The sequence below is a fragment of the Ixodes scapularis genome, unplaced genomic scaffold, assembly GCF_016920785.2.
Source record: "Ixodes scapularis isolate PalLabHiFi unplaced genomic scaffold, ASM1692078v2 PGA_scaffold4__175_contigs__length_147842914, whole genome shotgun sequence".
Lineage (NCBI taxonomy): Eukaryota > Metazoa > Arthropoda > Arachnida > Ixodida > Ixodidae > Ixodes > Ixodes scapularis.
Genome location: NW_024609879.1, coordinates 97,891,241 through 97,905,001, shown reverse-complemented (window position 1 = coordinate 97,905,001; position 13,761 = coordinate 97,891,241).

The window sequence follows — 13,761 nt, the reverse complement described above, 5'->3', positions numbered from 1 at the left end:
GTTTAAACACAAAGTCAACAAACATTCTGTTGATTATGTCAACAGAAAGTCAGCAGAAAAAAATCAACACAGAGTTAATAGAAAGTCAACAGCTTTTTCTTTAACTCAGGCTAAAGAAGGTCATCAGAAAAGTTTCAACACAAAGTCAACAAACTTTCTGTTGACCATGTCAACACAAAGTCAAAGTCAAAAGGAAGTAATCAGAGTCAACAAGAAGTCAACACATTTTCAATAAAAAGTCAAAAATCATTTATATAGGGGTATTCGTAATATTTCAATCGGATGTCGCAGAAAAGCAAATGTCGAAGCCGTACTTACTGTTGCGTACTGGACTGTCGCAACCCCGGAAGCTTAGTAGGCGTGGAGCTCCACAGGTTTCTGTCGAGGCCGTAGAAAATACAACACCGTCGGAGATGAATATATGCCATAAAACAGGTAAAATAAGCACTCTGTTTGCATTGCCCGACTTGAGATAGATTTTTAAAAGCCGGTTGCACCAACGCCGCTTAGCTGAAAGCGGTGCTTCGCCGGGATCCTAAGCTAAGTTTTGGTTTCGTTCGTTCGCACTAAAATCGCTTATCGCAAAACCTAACACTAAACTACGATTATCGTGAACGCTCCACATTGGGCGCTTTGCTTTTGATTGTTTCTTAATCCTGGATTTAAAACATGGCGGCTAGTTTGTGGCGGTCGACGCGGTGGACGAAATTGGTTGCACAAAGTGTTTTAGGCTACAACAGAGTGAGAGTCTCGTCAGAATGACCTTCGATTGCGACAAGAATGCAAAATAGTGCCGAGTGAAGTGTTTATCGACTCCGGTTGTCAGGTGCTCTCCACTTTCAGTGCGTTTCAGCCCTTACCGAGATACGTACGGAGCTGTGGTGCTCACGTCTGTCTTCCCCCAGGTTATTCTATCAACGAGCTTATTCGTATGTACTTACTGATTTTCACATAACTGTAAAGTATTGTTATTTACCACCTTGTTTATTTCTACTTGCAACGCATATCCTTCATTCCGATCGGCGCGTTGAATAGTGGCAGTACTTGATCTTGGCGGTCAGCTGATTGTCGACGCCTCTGCCGTTTGCATCATATTGCGGAGCTTTTGAATAATAAAACAGCGCAAATTCAATTTATTTCGTTTCCTAAGTTTCGAGACAACCTTCGGTGAATTTGTTTTTTTTTTTTTTTTTGTTCTTGTTTCTCCAGTAGACGTTTGGCTTCAGAAAACTGTATCGTTCCATAACCGTAACGTTTCTGGTGATCGCGCTTTTTAGGAATATTTTGCTTTATATCTTTCATTCGTGGCGACAGCAAATCATAACGAGTACAATGCGAGATTCGTTCAGCGCTATATTGGGGCAGAGTAAGGCAGGTGATGCGAAGAGACGACCGTTCTCATCGGCAGGATGTGATGTACTAGTGGGAGTTTTCATACTTCGAAGACTGCCGCCGTCTATTTGTATAAACTCCAGATCTGCCTATTATCACTCGCGAACGAGCTTCTGGTTCTCTATTGGCAGGAATAAAAACAGAAAAACGGTTCTGACGACCTTTGCGTGTTCAGAAACTGACAGTTTGTATGACCATCAAGGGATTCACAAGTAGTATCGCTTTGATGTATTGGTAGTTATAGCTTCTTTCCCCGTCACTAAAACAAATATACGTCATTCCATTACCAAAGGGTTTGACACCATTAAGAAATTGTAAGGTGTCATTTCTGTCGTTGACTGCACACCCCTTTCTATGCAGTCATCAACGGTAGAACATGTCGATCCCAGTTACAGTAGGTGCAGCGGGCAGGAAAAGTTGGTCCACCAGCTGTTCATCGACAGCATTCTGGTACGGTGTCCAAATCACTGGACAGTAGCATTGTTCGTAACCATGGGCTTAGAGATCAGGTTTGGTCTTCTCCTGTGAGATGAAGGCTTCGCTTGCTTACACGACATCATGACACTAGTTGCGGCACCAGAGACGATTGCCAAAGGAAGCAAAGACAGGGCTCGTGTTTGCATCTTCATGTTGGTGGTTAAGATCCCCCTTGAACAGCTGCTTGCTGTGACTATCACATGCATTAAAGTTTTGTTCAACATCCCTTTAACAATGCACTCTCATTTTGTACGCCTAAAATGCTGTGCGCAGTGGCGCAGGCAGGGGGGTGGTTTAAAAGATCAAACCCACCCCCTCCCCCCCTTTCCCCCTCCTTGAAATCATCACTCTTTCTGTTTTTGTTAGTAAAGCAAGACGAATATTGAAGGTCTACCGCCCGAAGGTTGGGGACGACCTCGCCTGTACTCGTGAATTGTACAGTACTTCGAATACTATACGCAAAATTTAAAGAAAGCCAGCCCCCCCCCCCTTTCCCAAAAACCATTCCTGCTACACCAGTGGCTGTGTGTATGATAAAAGTCATACATAGACATATCCATCCCATTGGGGGCAGTAGGATGTACAGAAATGTAGTTTTCCTGATTTCAACTTTAAGGAAAAACAGTAAACAACTGGGATGGAGCACTAGATTGTCAACGTTGCAAGTGCTTACTTCAGTTTTTCTTTGCGTTTCACCTATTGCTCTTGCTTTGTTTGTATCTAGGCTATCAGTTGTTTGTCTCGGTCTCCTCCCGTAGCTGTTAATGATTCCCTAACCACTTAGCATAAATAGTGTTAGGAATACCATAGGTGTTTTTTTGCCTTTTCAACAAAGTAGTCAGCACTGTCAGGATAATCCACCAGTTCATTGGAACTAGGAAGTACGTGAAAGCTATGAAAGTGGAAATTAGGTGAATACTGAGCTTCGAAGCACGTGACCCATATTGTTATCTAAGAGGTGATGGCATAAGTGCCAGACTTAGCTTTGAAAGCTCAATGTGAAAACCTATAGTCGCAGTATTCTACTCATACCTACAAGCCTCAAGTCAAAGTGACGAGTGTGGTGAATGTGCTAATGTAGAATACCATCTTGAATGCTACAATAATGAATTCAGCATTCATCTGTGTACCTAGAACCACACAGTAGCAGAATCATATTCGCCCTGTGGTGCAGTGTACTTTGCCTCAGCGTATATGTCGTGGCCCTCTCGGTACACATGTCACCACATGTTACCGCATGTTGTGCAGTATCGTAGAAGCTAACAATCGTTAGGTAATCATGTCCTTCAATATATTCCATTTCATTATTAAAATTAAATATAATTTTTAAGTCTAGGGTGTGCTTTGTTGCAATACACAAGTGTTGTGTGATGAAGTAGGTATCATAAAAACACCGTATACTGGCCGAGAACTTTTCTTGGCAATGCAGTAGAGGGTACAGGCACGCGTTCCCTGTACCATTTTGAGCGCTGAATAAAGCCTGTGCGCGGGCTCTCCTCCTCTTCACTGCATTGCCAAGAAAGGTTGTGACCAAGTATAGGGTGTTCTCATGATGCCTACTTCACCACACACCACTTGTACATTGCAACAAAGCACACCCCAGAGATAACAATTCTTTAATTTTTATAATGAATTGGAATATATTGAAGGACATGATTACCTAACCTAAGGAGCCGACCTAGTGTTTGTGAGAGGTGGCCCCCTCCGGGCCATCTTAAGTTACCTCCCTGATATACCAGTAATAAACTTTTTCAGACAGACACACAGAGTATAGTATTTTAGAACTTTGGCTGCAGTTCGCATTTCAATAGATATATGAGCTTAAATTATTCTTGGCTAACAACTTGGCGCTCGCCCTAGGGCCATGCCTTGCTTATTCAAACGTTTGACCATCAAATTGCTTACAGAAGTGATTTGCATAATTAACAAAAACACAAAATATTCATGAATGCTGCTTGGGAGACTTTGACGAGCGTGTTGGGACAGATGTAACAGTAAGAAAGCACAAAACAAACAGATGGACGAAAACAGACATGCACAAGCTTGTACATGTCTGTTTCTTACTGTTACAGCTGCTTTGGGCATCTGAATTATTTTTTTTGGAAAATAATGTACTAGGTCAGGGGTCGGCCACTTGTAGCCCGCGGGTTAACAGAACCATAATCACTCGTCCAGTACACAGAAGATCAGAAGGTCAGGTTTGAAAGTTGCATGTAAAAACCCCAAGTTAGCAGTCGTTCTGCATACGGAAAGTTTGCCTTCTACAGCGGCGACACAAATCATCTAATTTCATAGCTGGCTGACTCAACACTCTCTGAAGATTAAACAATCCATTTGATTTTAAAGTTTATGATATTAATAAAGTCAAAGCTGATAAGTTTGAATCTATAGAAAGATATAATCCCATATGTAGTGGATAGTGTGACCATACGAGAATGCCTTCGTGTAAATGCTATTGTATTCAGTTACCAAAATTGGCTCATGAAATAAATAAATCGAGAAATGCGTATGGTCGGAGATGGAATATAGGCCCTAAGCAGGATTCATGTTATACGACAGTGATTGAAAAATTATTAACGCTTCTGTTATCTTGCACCTACGCCTTATCTTCTCTCCTAAAACACCACATCCTCCTCGAAGTTTCTTTATCAGACCCTCTGCCACCCCCACAAGAAGCGTAGGTGGAAAGCCTCCTTCCTCTAACTTCAATACCTGCAACCTAAAGCTGTCTTCTATCTTATGTGGGCAAGACTTCGTTAATGCAGCCCTCAGGCATGTAGAGGCAACGCCCCTCTTAAGTACTCTTGAGTGATTAGAATCAAATGGTAACACCCTCTTCTTAGCCCTAGGGCGATAAAACCAACAGACATGTGAATTCCGAAATAAAATCTTAAGATCTAAAAACTGTAAGCTATCATCCGCGGGACTTTCACTGGTGAAACTGAGCCCTGGTGCACTTCGGGGAGGATGTGCTGTTTAAGGAGAGAAGCCAAGGCGTAGGCCAATTGTAATACCTTATGTTCATAAGGTGAGCCACAATATAAAGAAAGTGGGGCAAAAACATGGGGTTCCCGTATTACTCTCAGCTCCTCAATAACTGGGCAGATAATGTGGAAAAGTAGGACGAGGGGAGATACGCGTCGGTGTCTGTCAGCAGAAACATAAGACCAGGTATGTCCAGTGTAGCAAGGGCGCGGTTTACAAGATTCATTTATCATGTGGCAATGTATACATAGGCCAATCGGGACGTTGTATAAACAATAGGCTCAGGGACCACGCACTGTCACTTCGATCGTCGACCTCGGGAAATCTGGCTGTGCACTGTGACAGATGTGGGTGTGTTCCGAAGTTTGAAAACACCATTATCTTGGCCCGAAACCGAAACAAAATGACAAGGGAGATATCCGAAGCTTTTTTCATATCTGAATGCGTTGAAGGAACATATGTCAGCGCTCCATCTATAGCCCTGTTTGACTCTGAGGTGGCGTTTTTAATATCTTTCGTAAAGTAGTTAGCGGACAGACGAACACTGGTCGGGTGATGTCGCGTTTCTGTAGAACATGTCGCGATTTTACGGTGTATATATATGTGTGTTTTTCTGAGAAAAACTTCTGCGGACTGCGACACGAATATCAAGTACCTGAGGTCAAAAAAAAAAAAAAAAAGACGGGACGATACACCAGGTTAGTGCCGTGGTTGAGAATCACTTGAAAAAAAACAACTCAGATAAGCTGCAGGTGTATACAGACGGCAGCGTCAACAGGGCAAGAACATCAAGTACAGTAGCCGTGTACATTCCGAATATCGGGCTAGAATGGAACGGAAGGCTCTCGGCACCAGCGTCGTCTACTACAACGGAGATGGTTGCAATTGGTAGAGCATTACGTATCGCCGTGAAGTTGCCGCCACAGCGAATGGTAGTCATCACAGATTCCAAAGGGGCGCTGCAGAGGATAATGAACATAGCACAAGGATATCCAGCCACCGTGGCGGTAAGGACAGCACTTGGGGACCTGGAAAAACACAGAACTGAGATATGGTTGCAATGGATTCCAGGTCACGTGGGAATAACAGGAAATGAAAAGGCTGACCAAATGGCAACGGCGGCTCATGGGGAGGCTCCAACCATTTCAACGCCACCGGGTCCGGGACAGGCAGCACAGTGCAAACGATTGCACTTTCGGGAAGAGGAAGAGGAGCTGGCGCTACCAAAAGGGGCACTTACAGGACTGAATCGGACAGAAACTACCTTGCTGCGTCGCCTGCGTACGAGAATGGCTTTCACAAACAACTACCGGCAGAAGATGGGAAGACGGCGCAGCTCGGAGTGCCACAACTGCCCAGTCGTGGAAGCGGTGCAGCACGTGATAACGGAGTGCCCCGCATATGGAAAGTATCGTTCGTAATCGTCGTGCGCGCTTTCAAAGCGAAGGGAGTCACAGAATCCACGAGTGCGCAACCACGAGCCAAGGTTCACGACAGCGCTGCGTTGGTGGAAGCCGCGAAATAATGTATGGCAGACTGGCCATCGGAAGCAAACGAACGACGGAAGAGCTGCTGATTCCACAAGGAGCAAAAAGAGGATGCCGGAAGGTTTTAAGGTGCTCCTACAGTTTTTCCGCAGTACGGGACTCGCGACGCGACTCTAGACAAGAGCAAGATGAACAGACCTGGAGACAAACAGCTCCAGGGAGATGATCTACAAATAGCCCTTTTTAAGGCTCGTCTCCTGCCAACGCCAGCACAACTTGCTAGGCTAACCTAGGGGACTTAAAACCAAACAAGAGACCACCACCACAGAATAAACTTAAGTTTCAAGTAGCGCTCTGTGTTGTTCATTTCTTTTACTCGTCCCTTGTTCTTAGCACTTTAGCCCTCACAAACATGGATCACCAACTAGCCCAAGTGCATACCCTTCTACAGTTCATTTCTTCTACATGGAGCTATTTTCACTCTTCGCCGTGTCATCAACCAGACATCTACTTCATCAATGCCATCACAATCACGGAGGTAAAGGCACAACACTGCGCCTACGCCATCAGGACGGGATAGTACCCGGGCAAGGTACTGAACCTCTTCCAAGTACCACCATCCATGAAACACGCAAAAAGGATTACCAAGATTTTGCGCGCTGAAACCTGTAAACAAGCTAGACTCCTCCAAGAAAGCGTTAAGGTATGGTGCTACTCTGTTTACAAAGAAGAGAGGGTGGCTGAGTGGAATTTCAAAGGGTGTCGACGCCAGGCTAGTCAAAACACAGAATTTCTATGGCGACAACTACTTCTGTCGTTACCGAAGCCGTCAAGGAGAGCAAAGACGGGCGTATGTGATGTGATAATTGTGCGTGACACCAACGTACCTGAAGAGGTGGTCTAGATTCTTGAGAAAGGACTCATGTTTGCATTTGAGGCAAGCCTCAAGCCTCCGGAAATGTTAACGCTAGTCAGAAATGTGGGAGATAGAGCGCAACAGGATGAGAGGGAACGATGCAGTTTGGATGGGGTTGACACCCTCCCTCGGAGAAGGGCTGCCCAATAGGTCCTAACCTGGGAAAGGTTGTATCCTTCTGCTTGAAAGAACGCCTCAAGTTGGTGTTGGCAGATAAGGAGGGGCGGTTCGTCCTAGTACACGAAGGTGATTTTTCGGTTGGGGGCAAGCAGGCTTTGGAGAAGAATTTTAAGGAGGTGAAGAAGGTTTCACTTACAAAGATTAAAGACAGGGCTATTCAAATGATGCAAAACCTGGGTCTTGATAGATTGAAAGCGTCGGTCGAAAGAGCTAAAGGTTTTCTCCGAGTATCTTTTTCTCAGTTAAAACACACAAAGAGGCTATGCCCTTTAGGGCGATAGTCACGCAGAAGGGGTCGTGGCAATCACAGGTGTCGTCGTACCTTCAACGACACCTGTAGCAGCTTCATTTATGCAATCCCTTAGGGTCTTTAATTCCGAGAGTGCGGTGGAACTCCTTAAAGATTTAAATCCCGGTATTTGTGACGCGGTTTCTTTCGACGTCAAAGACCTTTTTTATTCTATCCCACATGAGGCACTTTTTGAGGCGGTTAGAGAAGCTATTGAAACGTTTGGTGTTTTAAAGTTTCAAAATGAGTGTGACGTGTATGAGGAGGGTTTTTTAGAATTGTTACGTTTCTATCTGAGTTCCACCTATGTTGTTCATGAAGGAGTAAAGCTCATACAGAAGGAGGGTGTGTGCATTGGGACGAGCGTGACACCCGTGTTGAACGACCTGTTTTTAACAAAGTGTGACAGAGATATGAAAAGCCGGTTGGATAAAGAAGTTATTCGTGTCTTTAGGTATGTATACGATTACTTTGTGTTTTTTTTTTTTGTTCGAAGAAGGGATCTGAAAGAGAAGACTTGATTTAAAAAATGTTAGGAGTGTTTAGGGACAGTGCATCAGGGCTCAGTTTCACCAGTGAAAGTCCCGCGGATGATAGCTTACAGTTGTTAGATCTTAAGATTTTATTTCGGGATTCCCATGTGTGTTGGTTTTATTGCCCGAGGGCTAAGAACAGGATGTTACCATTTAATTCTAATCACTCAAAAGTAATTAAGAGCGGCATTGCCTCTACATGCCTGAGGGCTGCCTTAACGAAGTCTTGCCCAGATAAGATAGAAGACAGCTTTAGGTTGCAGGTATTGAGCTAGAGAAAGGAGGCTTTCCACCTACGCTTCTTTGGGGGGTGGCAGAGGGTCTGATAAAGAAACTTTGGGGAGGATGTGGTGTTTTAGGAGAGAAGCCAAGGCGTAGGCCAGTTGTAATACCTTATGTTCATAAGGTGAGCCACAATATAAAGAAAGTGGGGCAAAAACATGGGGTTCCCGTATTACTCTCAGCTCCTCAAAAACTGAGCAGATTGTGTGTAAAAGTGGGACGAGGCGAGATACGCGTCGGTGTCAGTCAGAAGAAACATAAGACCAGGTATGTGGAGTGTAGCGAGGGCGTGGTTTACAAGATTCATTTATCATGTGGCAGAGTATACATAGGTCAATCGGGACGTTGTATAAATGATAGGCTCAGGGAGCATGCACTGCACTCTAAAAAATACCCGTGCGTCTGCTTTACCGCACAACACTCGTAGAGCCAATCACCGCAACTTACGGAGGCAGCTCAGCGAATGACGATGCCGAAACATATGTTTAGACCAAAAAACGCAGTCTGAATTGTGACATTAAGCAATGCAAAACGTCACGCTTGCATTGCTTAATGTCACAACTCAGACCACGTTTTTTGGTCTAAATGTATGTTTCGGCGTCGTCATTCGCTGAGCTGCCTCCGTAAACTGCGCTGATTGGCTCTCCGAGTGTTCTGCGGGAAAGTAAACGCATGGGTATTTTTTAGAGTGCATAGGCGGATTCACTGCACGTGAACTTGGACTCTGCCTGGCTCTTGGCTAGTGACGTTGGTCGTCAGCGGGGGGACTCCTCGGTCGCAACAGCATTGCGAAACCTTCAGGCTTCAGTTGGTTTGGCGACGCAGACAAAGCAACTGGAGAAGCGACAGACGTCGCCATTGTGCACGCAATGGATGCAGCTGCTCACTCCGAGTTTTTTGTGCCGATTACCTCCGCGTTCACAGAAGAAGGTATTTTCCAACAAAAATTTTCGCAGTGTCAAGCGCCCTTACGTTGAATCACTGCGGAAGCTGCATGCTGCAAGAATCGGGTAATTTGCAGGATACAGACCAGGTCTCCCAGCCCTTCTTTGGGCGCCCTTGTCACATGCCGGCACACCTGATGAAACCAACGAGACATTTCTTCAGGAAAAAGAAGCAGTCAGTGACCTGACCAGGTACTTCATACATTCCGAAATTTCTACGTTAAAGCCAGCATCTTCCGTTCGGAAACTGCTCAGAAAATCTTACGGGGAAAGAAAACAGGCAGAGATTGAAAAGGAAGCGTTGACAAAATATGCTCAAGTTCAAGTACATAGGCGGTACTTAAACTTGCGCGTATTTTTGTCAACGCTTCCTTTTCAACGTCAATTTCAAACCCTGGGATGCACTTAATGTTTCCCAGGGTTTGAGAAGCATTAGCAATGGCAGTGATGCACCTGGTTCTTATTTCAGGCGCAATGCCCAATTCATCTTGGTCTGAGAAACTCAGTCTCTTAGTAAAACGTACGAAGGAACCAAGTATCGCTATATTTCTTTTTCTTTATCATGCGCATTTGATTGTTACTGCAGCAGCTTTCTAAAATCTTATTTACTGCATTTTACTCAAACAGAAATAAAACGGTGATTGGGGAACGCTTAACCGGTAAGCGATGCTCGGAAACAGGAACGCTAAAAAGCTGAAAAGAAACCATTTTCGTAAATATAACGGTAACCATAACAGTAACCGGACCTTCTTTTTCTCAATTTGAGTCTCTGGTGTGTTCTAGAGCCACTAAATGAGCTGCGCTTAGAGTATCGGCACTCCGTTGCTCGACATTGTTGTAAGCGCCGCCATTTTGGGGCTTGTACAAAGCTGACGCAACTGCCTATCGTCATGAGTCCAAAGTGCGACTTCCTCAGCATTAGATCCGGTGTTAGGAAACTTATGTAATGTTGCATTGCTGTGTCGCGAATTGTGGAAACATTCGTGGAGGGCGCAAAAGCGTTTCCTGTGATTTTAAATAAAGCTTGAGATAACTGGCAACCATGATTTTAAGCCACAATATGGCCAAGTGTCGTTACTGTGAAGCGTAGCTTATTTAGTGGCACTAGTGTGTTCCTTTAAGGTAGAGCCTTATTCGACGAAGGCCGCCTGCCCCCCGTCGATCATGCACAACATTTGCAGTTTTGAGATTCACCTTTCAACACCGGTGTTTTTGGCATTATCGAAAAAAAGTAACGATATACGTTACTCTTCACCTGCGAATAAAAGGAACGCTTTACCGACCTATACTTTACCTCAAAATAAAAGGAAAGTTCAACCGTTACTAATAGAAAGTAACGCACGCCACTTTTGCGTTACTTTTTCCTTATGAATTAAGACGCTTCACTGTTTTGACATTACAGGTAAGCATAAACACCGTATTTCAAGAAACCGCATGTTTGCAAAAACTTACCACAATTTAAATGTAATGTTTTTACAGCGGAGCTGTTAAGAGCTAGGTTCCCCAGGATCGTGTCCGGTATGTCGACACAAACCTACCTGGACAGCTACCGCCATCTATAAGCGACGGCGGCAAGCACACATGGTTTCCGCCGTCGCTCGTAGATGGCGTCGACCTTTCCAGTTATAATAGACCCTTTCCGAAATTCAGTGCCATCTGGTGGTTTGTAAAGCAGTTTAGGTTTTGCCATATCAATGGCGGAAATGAACTTGTATCGGCACCGTCGCTTTCGCAAGTCAACGGCACGCGAGGAATTGTTCAGTGTGAGTTCTTTCTCGATCACTTTCAGTTCGATGGTGACCAAGAACCTGCATTCAGAACAAAGCTCCGATCCCCTCAGATGCCTCAAGAAATTCTATACACCAAAGTGCTTTAAAGCCGATTGTGTGCCGCCCACAGATCGACTGAATCTGAGTTATTAGAAATAAACGCTTACGTAGCTCTTGTGATTCCATTCCTTCGTCGCGTCGTACTGACCCCCCGAATGTACAGGCCTGACAAAATCCGCTTAGGAGCATCTTCAACGTCCTCCTTTATCAGTCACTAGAAGGCTGCCATTGGTATGGCACAAATGCCGTTTCACTGATGATGATAGTGATCAAAGTGGCCAGACTGAATTTCGGAAAGGGTCTATAGAAGAATGGATAGTTGGGCGGGTTGGTGGGAATTCATCGTAGGAAACAGCACGAAAAACAGACGACGACGAAGAAAAAGCACACAATGCATCGAGTACAGCTCCGCTGGTCTTTCTTCTTCACGAGAGTGGAAAGGCTGAAGGATTTTTAAGACTTAGTGTAATGTTTTTAAAACGTAGACACGGATGCTACTTCGCTAAAGACAAAAAAAGAATAACCCGTGATCGGCATCACTCTAATCAACGCTACCAAAGATGACTTGTCGACTGCGCGAATGGGAGCGGGTCTTTCCACTCTGACGCCAATTTTTTTCCTCTCATCATCTTCCTTCCCTATGCCTGTACTCGGCGATTGATCTTTAATCGGTATTTTTAAGCAACATGACACCTAAACACTTCTTATGAGTTGTGAATGCGAAAGCATTCTCGGCGGTGACAGGAGCAGAAGCAGCCGCAACGCCGGCAGGGAGCGCTGCGGTGGGCCACGCAAACCGCCCTGGCTCGCTGCAGGCTTGCTGGTGACTGCTGCACCGCTGGGTGAGGCCCCTATAAAAATGGCTTCCGCCATTCAATATACATCTGACTGACATTCTATTGCCCCTATCGCCATTCGATTGCTCTCGCTTGAAATTTATGGACACGGTATTACCCCTTTATTGAAGTTTGGCACTGACGTGGTAGGCGCTACAATGGCAATCAAATGGCGAAAGAACCCTTTAGCGTATTTTTATTGGCAGGTGTCAATACAGAATTCGGGTATCGTCTTTTTATACTCATCCTATTGTCAATCAAGCGCCCCCGGTGGCAGTGCAATACCGGCCAAATTCTGCTGCAAGTAAATCAAACTTTAGGTACAAACCATAGTTATAATATACGCTAGAGGTTCAATTGGCTCTTGTGTTCCGCGGCAAATTGAAGAAAACCATACATGGTAAATTTCTTCCAAAATGTAATTTAATTACAATTACAATCATTTCGCTCCAAAAGTAGTTTAACCATAATTACAACTACTACAATGTGAAAAATAATTCATTACAATTACAAATTACATCAAAAAGTAATGCAATTACTTTACAATTACTTATTTCTGGGAGCGACCATTTTCGTCTATATAACTTCAAACAACATGTTAAGGATGCAACGCATTTCTTCATTCCTTGCCCAAATGTTTGAATCGCCGAATATATGTCACGAATTGTACATTTTTTTTGTAAATTTTCTTAAATTAATGAGAGAAGTTAACAATTTGGGATAATGAAATCCTACGTTCTTATATTTTCAATAAATAATAATAAATTAGTTTATATACTCGAAGACACCAGATCACTAAAATAAATTTGGTTGGCACACTTTTGTTAGCAAGGCAAATAAAAATGTGACAATTAGCCATATCTGAATATTTTAATAGTGTTAATATATGACTACAATCTACATCCACACGCGCTAATACAACCATATTTACAGACAAACGTTTCATTTTTTCCTAAATTATTTACAGTGAGTTGAAATTACAATGGCTCAAAATTTATAAGACCCAAAAATGGGCTCCCGAATCCATCATGACAATATCCACAGGTGCGAAGTCAGCTCAAAAATGCTTATGCAAATAATATCCGAAGTAAAACCAACAAAAAATAAACGTGAAAATAATACAAAAAAATGCGACAGTACTCAAAGAGGGGCGCAAAAAAACTGGCAAACAAATAAATAAAAAAAAATTACTTCATAGACCCTTAAAAACCTCAGCCTCGGCCGCCTTTTTTTTTTCTGACATTTTGTTTTGTTGGGACATTTGACGATATTTACGACATTTCTTTTTTATGACTAACACTGAAAAAAAAGAAAAGAAAAATGCTGTCGACGACAGTGCAAAAAGCGCGAGCTCGTTGCTTTGGATCGCGCGCCACGAGCGCTCCAGCATCGGGTGCAGTCATGCCAGTCAAGGCTACTCGCTCGCTGCTTGCACGGCCTTCGCAGCTATTCTATGCAAGGGTGATAATCCGTCGTACTGCACACAAGTACAGCTCCAGAAAAATGCGTACGAAATTACTGCGGCTGGGCTCTGTCGCCTCCGGTACACGTAATCTTCATTTGCAACAGGAGTGACGGACGGCACCGGGCGAAGTTTGAAAATGGAGAACG